This window comes from Bombus vancouverensis, chromosome 2 (assembly GCF_051014615.1).
Source record: "Bombus vancouverensis nearcticus chromosome 2, iyBomVanc1_principal, whole genome shotgun sequence".
In the NCBI taxonomy this organism is placed as follows: domain Eukaryota; kingdom Metazoa; phylum Arthropoda; class Insecta; order Hymenoptera; family Apidae; genus Bombus; species Bombus vancouverensis.
Genome location: NC_134912.1, coordinates 3,318,245 through 3,331,456, shown reverse-complemented (window position 1 = coordinate 3,331,456; position 13,212 = coordinate 3,318,245).

The following is a 13,212-nucleotide window of genomic DNA, read 5'->3' as shown; positions in this document are numbered from 1 at the left end:
CCGTATTACGTTATATGGTATAACGAAATGACGTTTTACGTTATATGGTATTACGTTATAACGTATTACGTCATATGGTATAACGTTATCACGTATTACGTTATATGGCATTACGTTATAACGTATTACGTTATATGGTATAACGAAATGACGTTTTACGTTATATGGTATAACGTTATAACGTATTACGTTATATGGTATTACGTTTTAACGTATTACGTTATATGGTATAACGTTATAACGTATTACGTTATATGGTATTACGTTATAATGTATTACGTTATATGGTATAACGTTATAACGTATTACGTTATATGGTATAACGTTATAACGAATTACGTTATATGGCATTACGTTATAACGTATTACGTTATATGGTATAACGTTATAACGTATTACGTTATATGGTATAACGTTATAACGTATTACGTTATATGGTATAACGTTATAACGTACTACGTTATATGGTATATCGTTATAACGTATTACGTTATATGGTATAACGTTATACCGCATTACGTTATATGGTATAACGTTATAACGTATTACGTTATATGGTATAACGTCATAACGTATTACGTTATATGGTATATCGTTATAACGTATTACGTTATATGGTATAACGTTATACCGTATTACGTTATATGGTATAACGTTATAACGTATTACGTTATATGGTATATCGTTATAACGTATTACGTTATAAGGTATAACGTTATACCGTATTACGTTATATGGTATAACGAAATGACGTTTTACGTTATATGGTATTACGTTATAACGTAATACGTTATATGGTATAACGTTATAACGTATTACGTTATATGGTATAACGTTATACCGTATTACGTTATATGGTATAACGAAATGACGTTTTACGTTATATGGTATTACGTTCTAACGTAATACGTTATATGGTATAACGAAATGACGTTTCACGTTATATGGTATTATGTTATTACGTATTACGTTATATGGTATAACGTTATAACGTATTACGTTATATGGTATATCGTTATAACGTATTACGTTATATGGTATAACGTTATACCGTTTTACGTTATATGGTATAACGAAATGACGTTTTACGTTATATGGTATTACGTTATAACGTATTACGTTATATGGTATCACGTTATAACGTATTACGTTATATTGTATAACGTTCTAACATATTACGTTATATGGTTTAACGTAATACCGTATTACGTTATATGGTATAACGAAATAACGTTTTACGTTATATGGTATTACGTTCTAACGTAATACGTTATGTGGTATAACGTTATAACGTATTACGTTATATGGTATAACGTTATAACGTATTACGTTATATGGTCTATCGTTATAACGTATTACGTTATATGGTATAACGTTATAACGTATTACGTTATATGGTATATCGTTATAACGAATTACGTTATATGGCATTACGTTATAACGTATTACGTTATATGGTATATCGTTATAACGTATTACGTTATATGGTATAACGTTATAACGTATTACGTTATATGGTATAACGTTATAACGTACTACGTTATATGGTATATCATTATAACGTATTACGTTATATGGCATTACGTTATAACGTATTACGTTATATGGTATATCGTTATAACGTATTACGTTATATGGTATAACGTTATAACGTATTACGTTATATGGTATAACGTTATAACGTACTACGTTATATGGTATATCATTATAACGTATTACGTTATATGGTATAACGTTATACCGTATTACGTTATATGGTATAACGATATAACGTATTACGTTATATGGTATAACGTTATAACGTATTACGTTATATGGCCTTACGTTATAACGTATTACGTTATATGGCATTACGTTATAAAGTATTACGTTATATGGTATAACGTTATAACGTATTACGTTATATGGTATTACGTTTTAACGTATTACGTTATATGGTATATCGTTATGACGTATTACGTTATATGGTATTACGTTATAACGTATTACGTTATATGGTATAACGTTATAACGTATTACGTTATATGGTATAACGTTATAACGAATTACGTTATATGGCATTACGTTATAACGTATTACGTTATATGGTATAACGTTATAACGTATTACGTTATATGGTATAACGTTATAACGTATTACGTTATATGGTATAACGTTATAACGTACTACGTTATATGGTATATCGTTATAACGTATTACGTTATATGGTATAACGTTATACCGTATTACGTTATATGGTATAACGTTATAACGTATTACGTTATATGGTATAACGTTATAACGTATTACGTTATATGGTATATCGTTATAACGTATTACGTTATATGGTATAACGTTATACAGTATTACGTTATATGGTATAACGTTATAAAGTATTACGTTATATGGTATATCGTTATAACGTATTACGTTATATGGTATAACGTTATACCGTATTACGTTATATGGTATAACGAAATGACGTTTTACGTTATATGGAATTACGTTCTAACGTAATACGTTATATGGTATAACGAAATGACGTTTCACGTTATATGGTATAACGTTATAACGTATTACGTTATATGGTATAACGTTATAACGTATTACGTTATATGGTATAACATTATAACGTACTACGTTATATGGTATATCGTTATAACGTATTACGTTATATGGTATAACGTTATACCGTATTACGTTATATGGTATAACGTTATAACGTATTACGTTATATGGTATAACGTTATAACGTATTACGTTATATGGCATTACGTTATAACGTATTACGTTATATGGCATTACGTTATAAAGTATTACGTTATATGGTATAACGTTATAACGTACTACGTTATATGTTATATCGTTATAACGTATTACGTTATATGGTATAACGTTATAACGTATTACGTTATATGGTATAACGTTATAACGTATTACGTTATATGGTATTACGTTTTAACGTATTACGTTATATGGTATAACGTTATAACGTATTACGTTATGTGGTATAACGTTATAACGTATTACGTTATATGGTATAACGTTATAACGTATTACGTTATATGGTATAACTATATAACGTATTACGTTATATGTCATTACGTTATAACGTATTACGTTATATGGTGTAACGTTATACCGTACTATGTTTTATGGTATAACGAAATGACGTTTTACGTTATATGGTATTACGTTCTAACGTAATACGTTATATGGTATAACGAAATGACGTTTCACGTTATATGGTATTATGCTATTACGTATTACGTTATATGGTATAACGTTATAACGTATTACGTTATATGGTATATCGTTATAACGTATTACGTTATATGGTATAACGTTATACCGTATTACGATATATGGTATAAAGAAATGACGTTTTACGTTATATGGTATTACGTTATAACGTATTACGTTATATGGTATTACGTTATAACGTATTACGTTATATTGTATAACGTTCTAACATATTACGTTATATGGCATTACGTTATAACGTATTACGTTATATGGTATAACGAAATGACGTTTTACGTTATATGGTATAACGTTATAACGTATTACGTTATATGGTATTACGTTTTAACGTATTACGTTATATGGTATATCGTTATGACGTATTACGTTATATGGTATTACGTTATAACGTATTACGTTATATGGTATAACGTTATTACGTATTACTTTATATGGTATAACGTTATAACGAATTACGTTATATGGCATTACGTTATAACGTATTACGTTATATGGTATAACGTTATAACGTATTACGTTATATGGTATAACGTTATAACGTATTACGTTATATGGTATAACGTTATAACGTACTACGTTTTATGGTATATCGTTATAACGTATTACGTTATATGGTATAACGTTATACCGTATTACGTTATATGGTATAACGTTATAACGTATTACGTTATATGGTATAACGTTATAACGTATTACGTTATATGGTATATCGTTATAACGTATTACGTTATATGGTATAACGTTATACAGTATTACGTTATATGGTATAACGTTATAACGTATTACGTTATATGGTATATCGTTATAACGTATTACGTTATATGGTATAACGTTATACCGTATTACGTTATATGGTATAACGAAATGACGTTTTACGTTATATGGTATTACGTTATAACGTATTACGTTATATGGTATAACGTTATCACGTATTACGTTATATGGCATTACGTTATAACGTATTACGTTATATGGTATAACGAAATGACGTTTTACGTTATATGGTATAACGTTATAACGTATTACGTTATATGGTATTACGTTTTAACGTATTACGTTATATGGTATAACGTTATAACGTATTACGTTATGTGTTATAACGTTATAACGAATTACGTTATATGGTATAACTATATAACGTATTACGTTATATGCCATTAAGTTATAACGTATTACGTTATATGGTGTAACGTTATACCGTACTATGTTTTATGGTATAACGAAATGACGTTTTACGTTATATGTTATAACGTTATAACGTATCACGTTATACGGTATATCGAATTGACGTTTTACGTTGTATGGTATACCGTTCTAACATATTACGTTATATGGTATAGCATTATAACGTATTACGTTATATGGTATAACGAAATGACGTTTTACGTTATATTGTATAACGTTCTAACATATTACGTTATATGGTATAACGTTATACCGTATTACGTTATATGGTATAACGAAATGACGTTTTACGTTATATGGTATTACGTTCTAACGTAATACGTTATATGGTATAACGTTATAACGTATTACGTTATATGGTATAACGTTATAACGTATTACGTTATATGGTCTATCTTTATAACGTATTACGTTATATGGTATAACGAAATGACGTTTTACGTTATATGGTATTACGTTATAACGTATTACGTTATATGGTATTACGTTATAACGTATTACGTTATATTGTATAACGTTCTAACATATTACGTTATATGGTATAACGTTATACCGTATTACGTTATATGGTATAACGAAATGACGTTTTACGTTATATGGTATTACGTTCTAACGTAATACGTTATATGGTATAACGTTATAACGTATTACGTTATATGGTATAACGTTATAACGTATTACGTTATATGGTATAACGTTATACCGTATTACGTTATATGGTATAACGAAATGACGTTTTACGTTATATGGTATTACGTTCTAACGTAATACGTTATATGGTATAAAGAAACGACGTTTCACGTTATATGGTATTATGTCATTACGTATTACGTTATATGGTATAACGTTATAACGTATTACGTTATATGGTATAACGTTATCTCGTATTACGTTATATGGTATAACGAAATGACGTTTTACGTTATATGGTATTACGTTATAACGTATTACGTTATATGGTATTACGTTATAACGTATTACGTTATATGGTATAACGTTATACCGTATTACGTTATATGGTATAACGAAATGACGTTTTACGTTATATGGTATTACGTTCTAACGTAATACGTTATATGGTATAAAGAAATGACGTTTCACGTTATATGGTATTATGTCATTACGTATTACGTTATATGGTATAACGTTATAACGTATTACGTTATATGGTATAACGTTATCTCGTATTACGTTATATGGTATAACGTTATAACGTATTACGTTATATGGTATAACGAAATGAGGTTTTACGTTATATGGTATTACGTTATAACGTATTACGGTATATGGTATTACGTTATAACGTATTACGTTATATGGTATAACGAAATGACGTTTTACGTTATATGGTAATACGTTATAACGTATTACGTTATATGGTATTACCTTATAACGTATTAAGTTATATGGTATAACATCATAACGTATTACGTTATATGGTATTACGTTTTAACGTGTTACTTTATATGATATAACGTTATAACGTATTACGTTATGTGGTATAACGTTATAACGAATTACGTTATATGGTATAACGTTATAACTTATTACGTTATATGGTATAACGTTATAACTTATTACGTTATATGGTATAACTATATAACGTATTACGTTATATGTCATTACGTTATAACGTATTACGTTATATGGTGTAACGTTATACCGTACTATGTTTTATTCTATAACGAAATGACGTTTTACGTTATACGGTATTACGTTATAACGTATTACGTTATATGTTATTACGTTATAACGTATTACGTTATATGGTATATCGTTATAACGTATTACGTTATATGGTATAACGTTATACCGTATTACGTTATATGGTATAACGAAATGACGTTTTACGTTATATGGTATAACGTTATAACGTATTACGTTATATGGTATTACGTTTTAACGTATTACGTTATATGGTATAACGTAATAACTTATTACGTTATATGGTATAACTATATAACGTATTACGTTATATGTCATTACGTTATAACGTATTACGTTATATGGTGTAACGTCATAACGTATTACGTTATATGGTTTTACGTTATCACGTATTACGTTATATGGTATAACGTTATAACGTTTTACGTTATATGGTATAACGTTATAACGTATTACGTTATATGGTATAACGTTTTTACGTATTACGTTATATGGTATAACGTTATCACGTATTACGTTATATGGTATAACGTTATAACGTATTACGTTATATGGTATATCGTTATAACGTATTACATTATATGGTATAACATTATACCGTATTACGTTATATGGTATAACGAAATGACGTTTTACGTTATATGGTATTACGTTATAACGTATTATGTCATATGGTATAACGTTATCACGTATTACGTTATATGGTATAACGTTTTAACGTATTACGTTATATGGTATAACGTTATCACGTATTACGTTATATGGTATAACGGCATAACGTATTACGTTATATGGTTTTACGTTATCACGTATTACGTTATATGGTATAACGTTATAACGTTTTACGTTATATGGTATAACGTTTTAACGTATTACGTTATATGGTATAACGTTATCACGTATTACGTTATATGGTATAACGTTATAACGTATTACGTTATATGGTATAACGTTTTTACGTATTACGTTATATGGTATAACGTTATCACGTATTACGTTATATGGTATAACGTTATAACGTATTACGTTATATGGTATATCGTTATAACGTATTACATTATATGGTATAACATTATACCGTATTACGTTATATGGTATAACGAAATGACGTTTTACGTTATATGGTATTACGTTATAACGTATTACGTCATATGGTATAACGTTATCACGTATTACGTTATATGGCATTACGTTATAACGTATTACGTTATATGGTATAACGAAATGACGTTTTACGTTATATGGTATAACGTTATAACGTATTACGTTATATGGTATTACGTTTTAACGTATTACGTTATATGGTATAACGTAATAACTTATTACGTTATATGGTATAACTATATAACGTATTACGTTATATGTCATTACGTTATAACGTATTACGTTATATGGTGTAACGTTATCACGTATTCCGTTATATGGTATAACGTTATAACGTATTACGTTATATGGTATAACGAAATAACGTTTTACGTTATATGGTATTACGTTCTAACGTAATACGTTATGTGGTATAACGTTATAACGTATTACGTTATATGGTATAACGTTATAACGTATTACGTTATATGGTCTATCGTTATAACGTATTACGTTATATGGTATAACGTTATAACGTATTACGTTATATGGTATATCGTTATAACGAATTACGTTATATGGCATTACGTTATAACGTATTACGTTATATGGTATATCGTTATAACGTATTACGTTATATGGTATAACGTTATAACGTATTACGTTATATGGTATAACGTTATAACGTACTACGTTATATGGTATATCATTATAACGTATTACGTTATATGGTATAACGTTATACCGTATTACGTTATATGGTATAACGATATAACGTATTACGTTATATGGTATAACGTTATAACGTATTACGTTATATGGTATAACGTTATAACGTATTACGTTATATGGTATAACGTTTTTACGTATTACGTTATATGGTATAACGTTATCACGTATTACGTTATATGGTATAACGTTATAACGTATTACGTTATATGGTATATCGTTATAACGTATTACATTATATGGTATAACATTATACCGTATTACGTTATATGGTATAACGAAATGACGTTTTACGTTATATGGTATTACGTTATAACGTATTACGTCATATGGTATAATGTTATCACGTATTACGTTATATGGTATAACGTTTTAACGTATTACGTTATATGGTATAACGTTATCACGTATTACGTTATATGGTATAACGGCATAACGTATTACGTTATATGGTTTTACGTTATCACGTATTACGTTATATGGTATAACGTTATAACGTTTTACGTTATATGGTATAACGTTATAACGTATTACGTTATATGGTATTACGTTTTAACGTATTACGTTATATGGTATAACGTAATAACTTATTACGTTATATGGTATAACTATATAACGTATTACGTTATATGTCATTACGTTATAACGTATTACGTTATATGGTGTAACGTTATCACGTATTCCGTTATATGGTATAACGTTATAACGTATTACGTTATATGGTATAACGTCATAACGTATTACGTTATATGGTTTTACGTTATCACGTATTACGTTATATGGTATAACGTTATCACGTATTCCGTTATATGGTATAACGTTATAACGTATTACGTTATATGTTATTACGTTATAACGTATTACGTTATATGGTATAACGTTATAACGTATTACGTTATATGGTATAACGTTATAACGTATTACGTTATATGGTATAACGTTATAACGTATTACGTGATATTGTATAACGTCATAACGTATTACGTTATATGGTTTTACGTTATCACGTATTACGTTATATGGTATAACGTTATAACGTTTTACGTTATATGGTATAACGTTTTAACGTATTACGTTATATGGTATAACGTTATCACGTATTACGTTATATGGTATAACGTTATAACGTATTACGTTATATGGTATATCGTTATAACGTATTACATTATATGGTATAACATTATACCGTATTACGTTATATGGTATAACGAAATGACGTTTTACGTTATATGGTATTACGTTATAACGTATTACGTCATATGGTATAACGTTATCACGTATTACGTTATATGGCATTACGTAATAACGTATTACATTATATGGTATAACGAAATGACGTTTTACGTTATATAGTATAACGTTATAAAGTATTACGTTATATGGTATTACGTTTTAACGTATTACGTTATATGGTATAACGTTATAACGTATTACGTTATATGGTATTACGTTATAACGTATTACGTTACATGGTATAACGATATAACGCATTACGTTATATGGTATAACGTTATAACGAATTACGTTATATGGCATTACGTTATAACGTATTACGTTATATGGTATAACGTTATCACGTATTCCGTTATATGGTATAACGTTATAACGTATTACGTTATATGGTATAACGTTATAACGTATTACGTTATATGGTATAACGTTATAACGTATTACGTTATATGGTATATCGTTATAACGTATTACATTATATGGTATAACATTATACCGTATTACGTTATATGGTACAACGAAATGACGTTTTACGTTATATGGTATTACGTTATAACGTATTACGTCATATGGTATAACGTTATCACGTATTACGTTATATGGCATTACGTTATAACGTATTACGTTATATGGTATAACGAAATGACGTTTTACGTTATATGGTATAACGTTATAACGTATTACGTTATATGGTATTACGTTTTAACGTATTACGTTATATGGTATAACGTAATAACTTATTACGTTATATGGTATAACTATATAACGTATTACGTTATATGTCATTACGTTATAACGTATTACGTTATATGGTGTAACGTTATCACGTATTCCGTTATATGGTATAACGTTATAACGTATTACGTTATATGGTATAACGTCATAACGTATTACGTTATATGGTTTTACGTTATCACGTATTACGTTATATGGTATAACGTTATCACGTATTCCGTTATATGGTATAACGTTATAACGTATTACGTTATATGGTATTACGTTATAACGTATTACGTTATATGGTATAACGTTATAACGTATTACGTTATATGGTATAACGTTATAACGTATTACGTTATATGGTATAACGTTATAACGTATTACGTTATATGGTATAACGTCATAACGTATTACGTTATATGGTTTTACGTTATCACGTATTACGTTATGTGGTATAACGTTATACCGTATTACGTTATATGGTATAACGAAATGACGTTTTACGTTATATGGTATTACGTTATAACGTATTACGTTATATGGTATAACGTTATCACGTATTACGTTATATGGCATTACGTTATAACGTATTACGTTATATGGTATAACGAAATGACGTTTTACGTTATATGGTATAACGTTATAACGTATTACGTTATATGGTATTACGTTTTAACGTATTACGTTATATGGTATAACGTTATAACGTATTACGTTATATGGTATTACGTTATAACGTATTACGTTATATGGTATAACGTTATAACGCATTACGTTATATGGTATAACGTTATAACGAATTACGTTATATGGCATTACGTTATAACGTATTACGTTATATGGTATAACGTTATAACGTATTACGTTATATGGTATAACGTTTTAATGTATTACGTTATATTGTATAACGTTATCACGTATTCCGTTATATGGTATAACGTTATAACGTATTACGTTATATGGTATTACGTTATAACGTATTACGTTATATGGTATAACGAAATGACGTTTTACGTTATATGGTATTACGTTATAACGTATTACGTCATATGGTATAACGTTATCACGTATTACGTTATATGGCATTACGTTATAACGTATTACGTTATATGGTATAACGAAATGACGTTTTACGTTATATGGTATAACGTTATAACGTATTACGTTATATGGTATTACGTTTTAACGTATTACGTTATATGGTATAACGTTATAACGTATTACGTTATATGGTATTACGTTATAACGTATTACGTTATATGGTATAACGTTATAACGTATTACGTTATATGGTATAACGTTATAACGAATTACGTTATATGGCATTACGTTATAACGTATTACGTTATATGGTATAACGTTATAACGTATTACGTTATATGGTATAACGTTATAACGTATTACGTTATATGGTATAACGTTATAACGTACTACGTTATATGGTATATCGTTATAACGTATTACGTTATATGGTATAACGTTATACCGCATTACGTTATATGGTATAACGTTATAACGTATTACGTTATATGGTATAACGTTATAACGTATTACGTTATATGGTATAACGTTATAACGTATTACGTTATATGGTATAACGTTATAACGTATTACGTTATATGGTATAACGTTATAACGTATTACGTTATATGGTATAACGTCATAACGTATTACGTTATATGGTTTTACGTTATCACGTATTACGTTATATGGTATAACGTTATAACGTTTTACGTTATATGGTATAACGTTTTGACGTATTACGTTATATGGTATAACGTTATCACGTATTACGTTATATGGTATAACGTTATAACGTATTACGTTATGTGGTATATCGTTATAACGTATTACATTATATGGTATAACATTATACCGTATTACGTTATATGGTATAACGAAATGACGTTTTACGTTATATGGTATTACGTTATAACGTATTACGTTATATGGTATTACGTTTTAACGTATTACGTTATATGGTATAACGTTATAACGTATTACGTTATATGGTATTACGTTATAACGTATTACGTTATATGGTATAACGTTATAACGTATTACGTTATATGGTATAACGTTATAACGAATTACGTTATATGGTATAACGTTATCACGTATTACGTTATATGGCATTACGTTATAACGTATTACGTTATATGGTATAACGAAATGACGTTTTACGTTATATGGTATAACGTTATAACGTATTACGTTATATGGTATTACGTTTTAACGTATTACGTTATATGGTATAACGTTATAACGTATTACGTTATATGGTATTACGTTATAACGTATTACGTTATATGGTATAACGTTATAACGTATTACGTTATATGGTATAACGTTATAACGAATTACGTTATATGGCATTACGTTATAACGTATTACGTTATATGGTATAACGAAATGACGTTTTACGTTATATGGTATTACGTTATAACGTATTACGTCATATGGTATAACGTTATCACGTATTACGTTATATGGCATTACGTTATAACGTATTACGTTATATGGTATAACGAAATGACGTTTTACGTTATATGGTATTACGTTCTAACGTAATACGTTATATGGTATAACGAAATGACGTTTCACGTTATATGGTATTATGTTATTACGTATTACGTTATATGGTATAACGTTATAACGTATTACGTTATATGGTATATCGTTATAACGTATTACGTTATATGGTATAACGTTATACCGTTTTACGTTATATGGTATAACGAAATGACGTTTTACGTTATATGGTATTACGTTATAACGTATTACGTTATATGGTATCACGTTATAACGTATTACGTTATATTGTATAACGTTCTAACATATTACGTTATATGGTATAACGTAATACCGTATTACGTTATATGGTATAACGAAATAACGTTTTACGTTATATGGTATTACGTTCTAACGTAATACGTTATATGGTATAACGTTATAACGTATTACGTTATATGGTATAACGTTATAACGTATTACGTTATATGGTCTATCGTTATAACGTATTACGTTATATGGTATAACGTTATAACGTATTACGTTATATGGTATATAGTTATAACGAATTACGTTATATGGCATTACGTTATAACGTATTACGTTATATGGTATAACGTTATAACGTATTACGTTATATGGCCTTACGTTATAACGTATTACGTTATATGGCATTACGTTATAAAGTATTACGTTATATGGTATAACGTTATAACGTACTACGTTATATGGTATATCGTTATAACGTATTACGTTATATGGTATAACGTTATAACGTATTACGTTATATGGTATTACGTTTTAACGTATTACGTTATATGGTATAACGTTATAACGTATTACGTT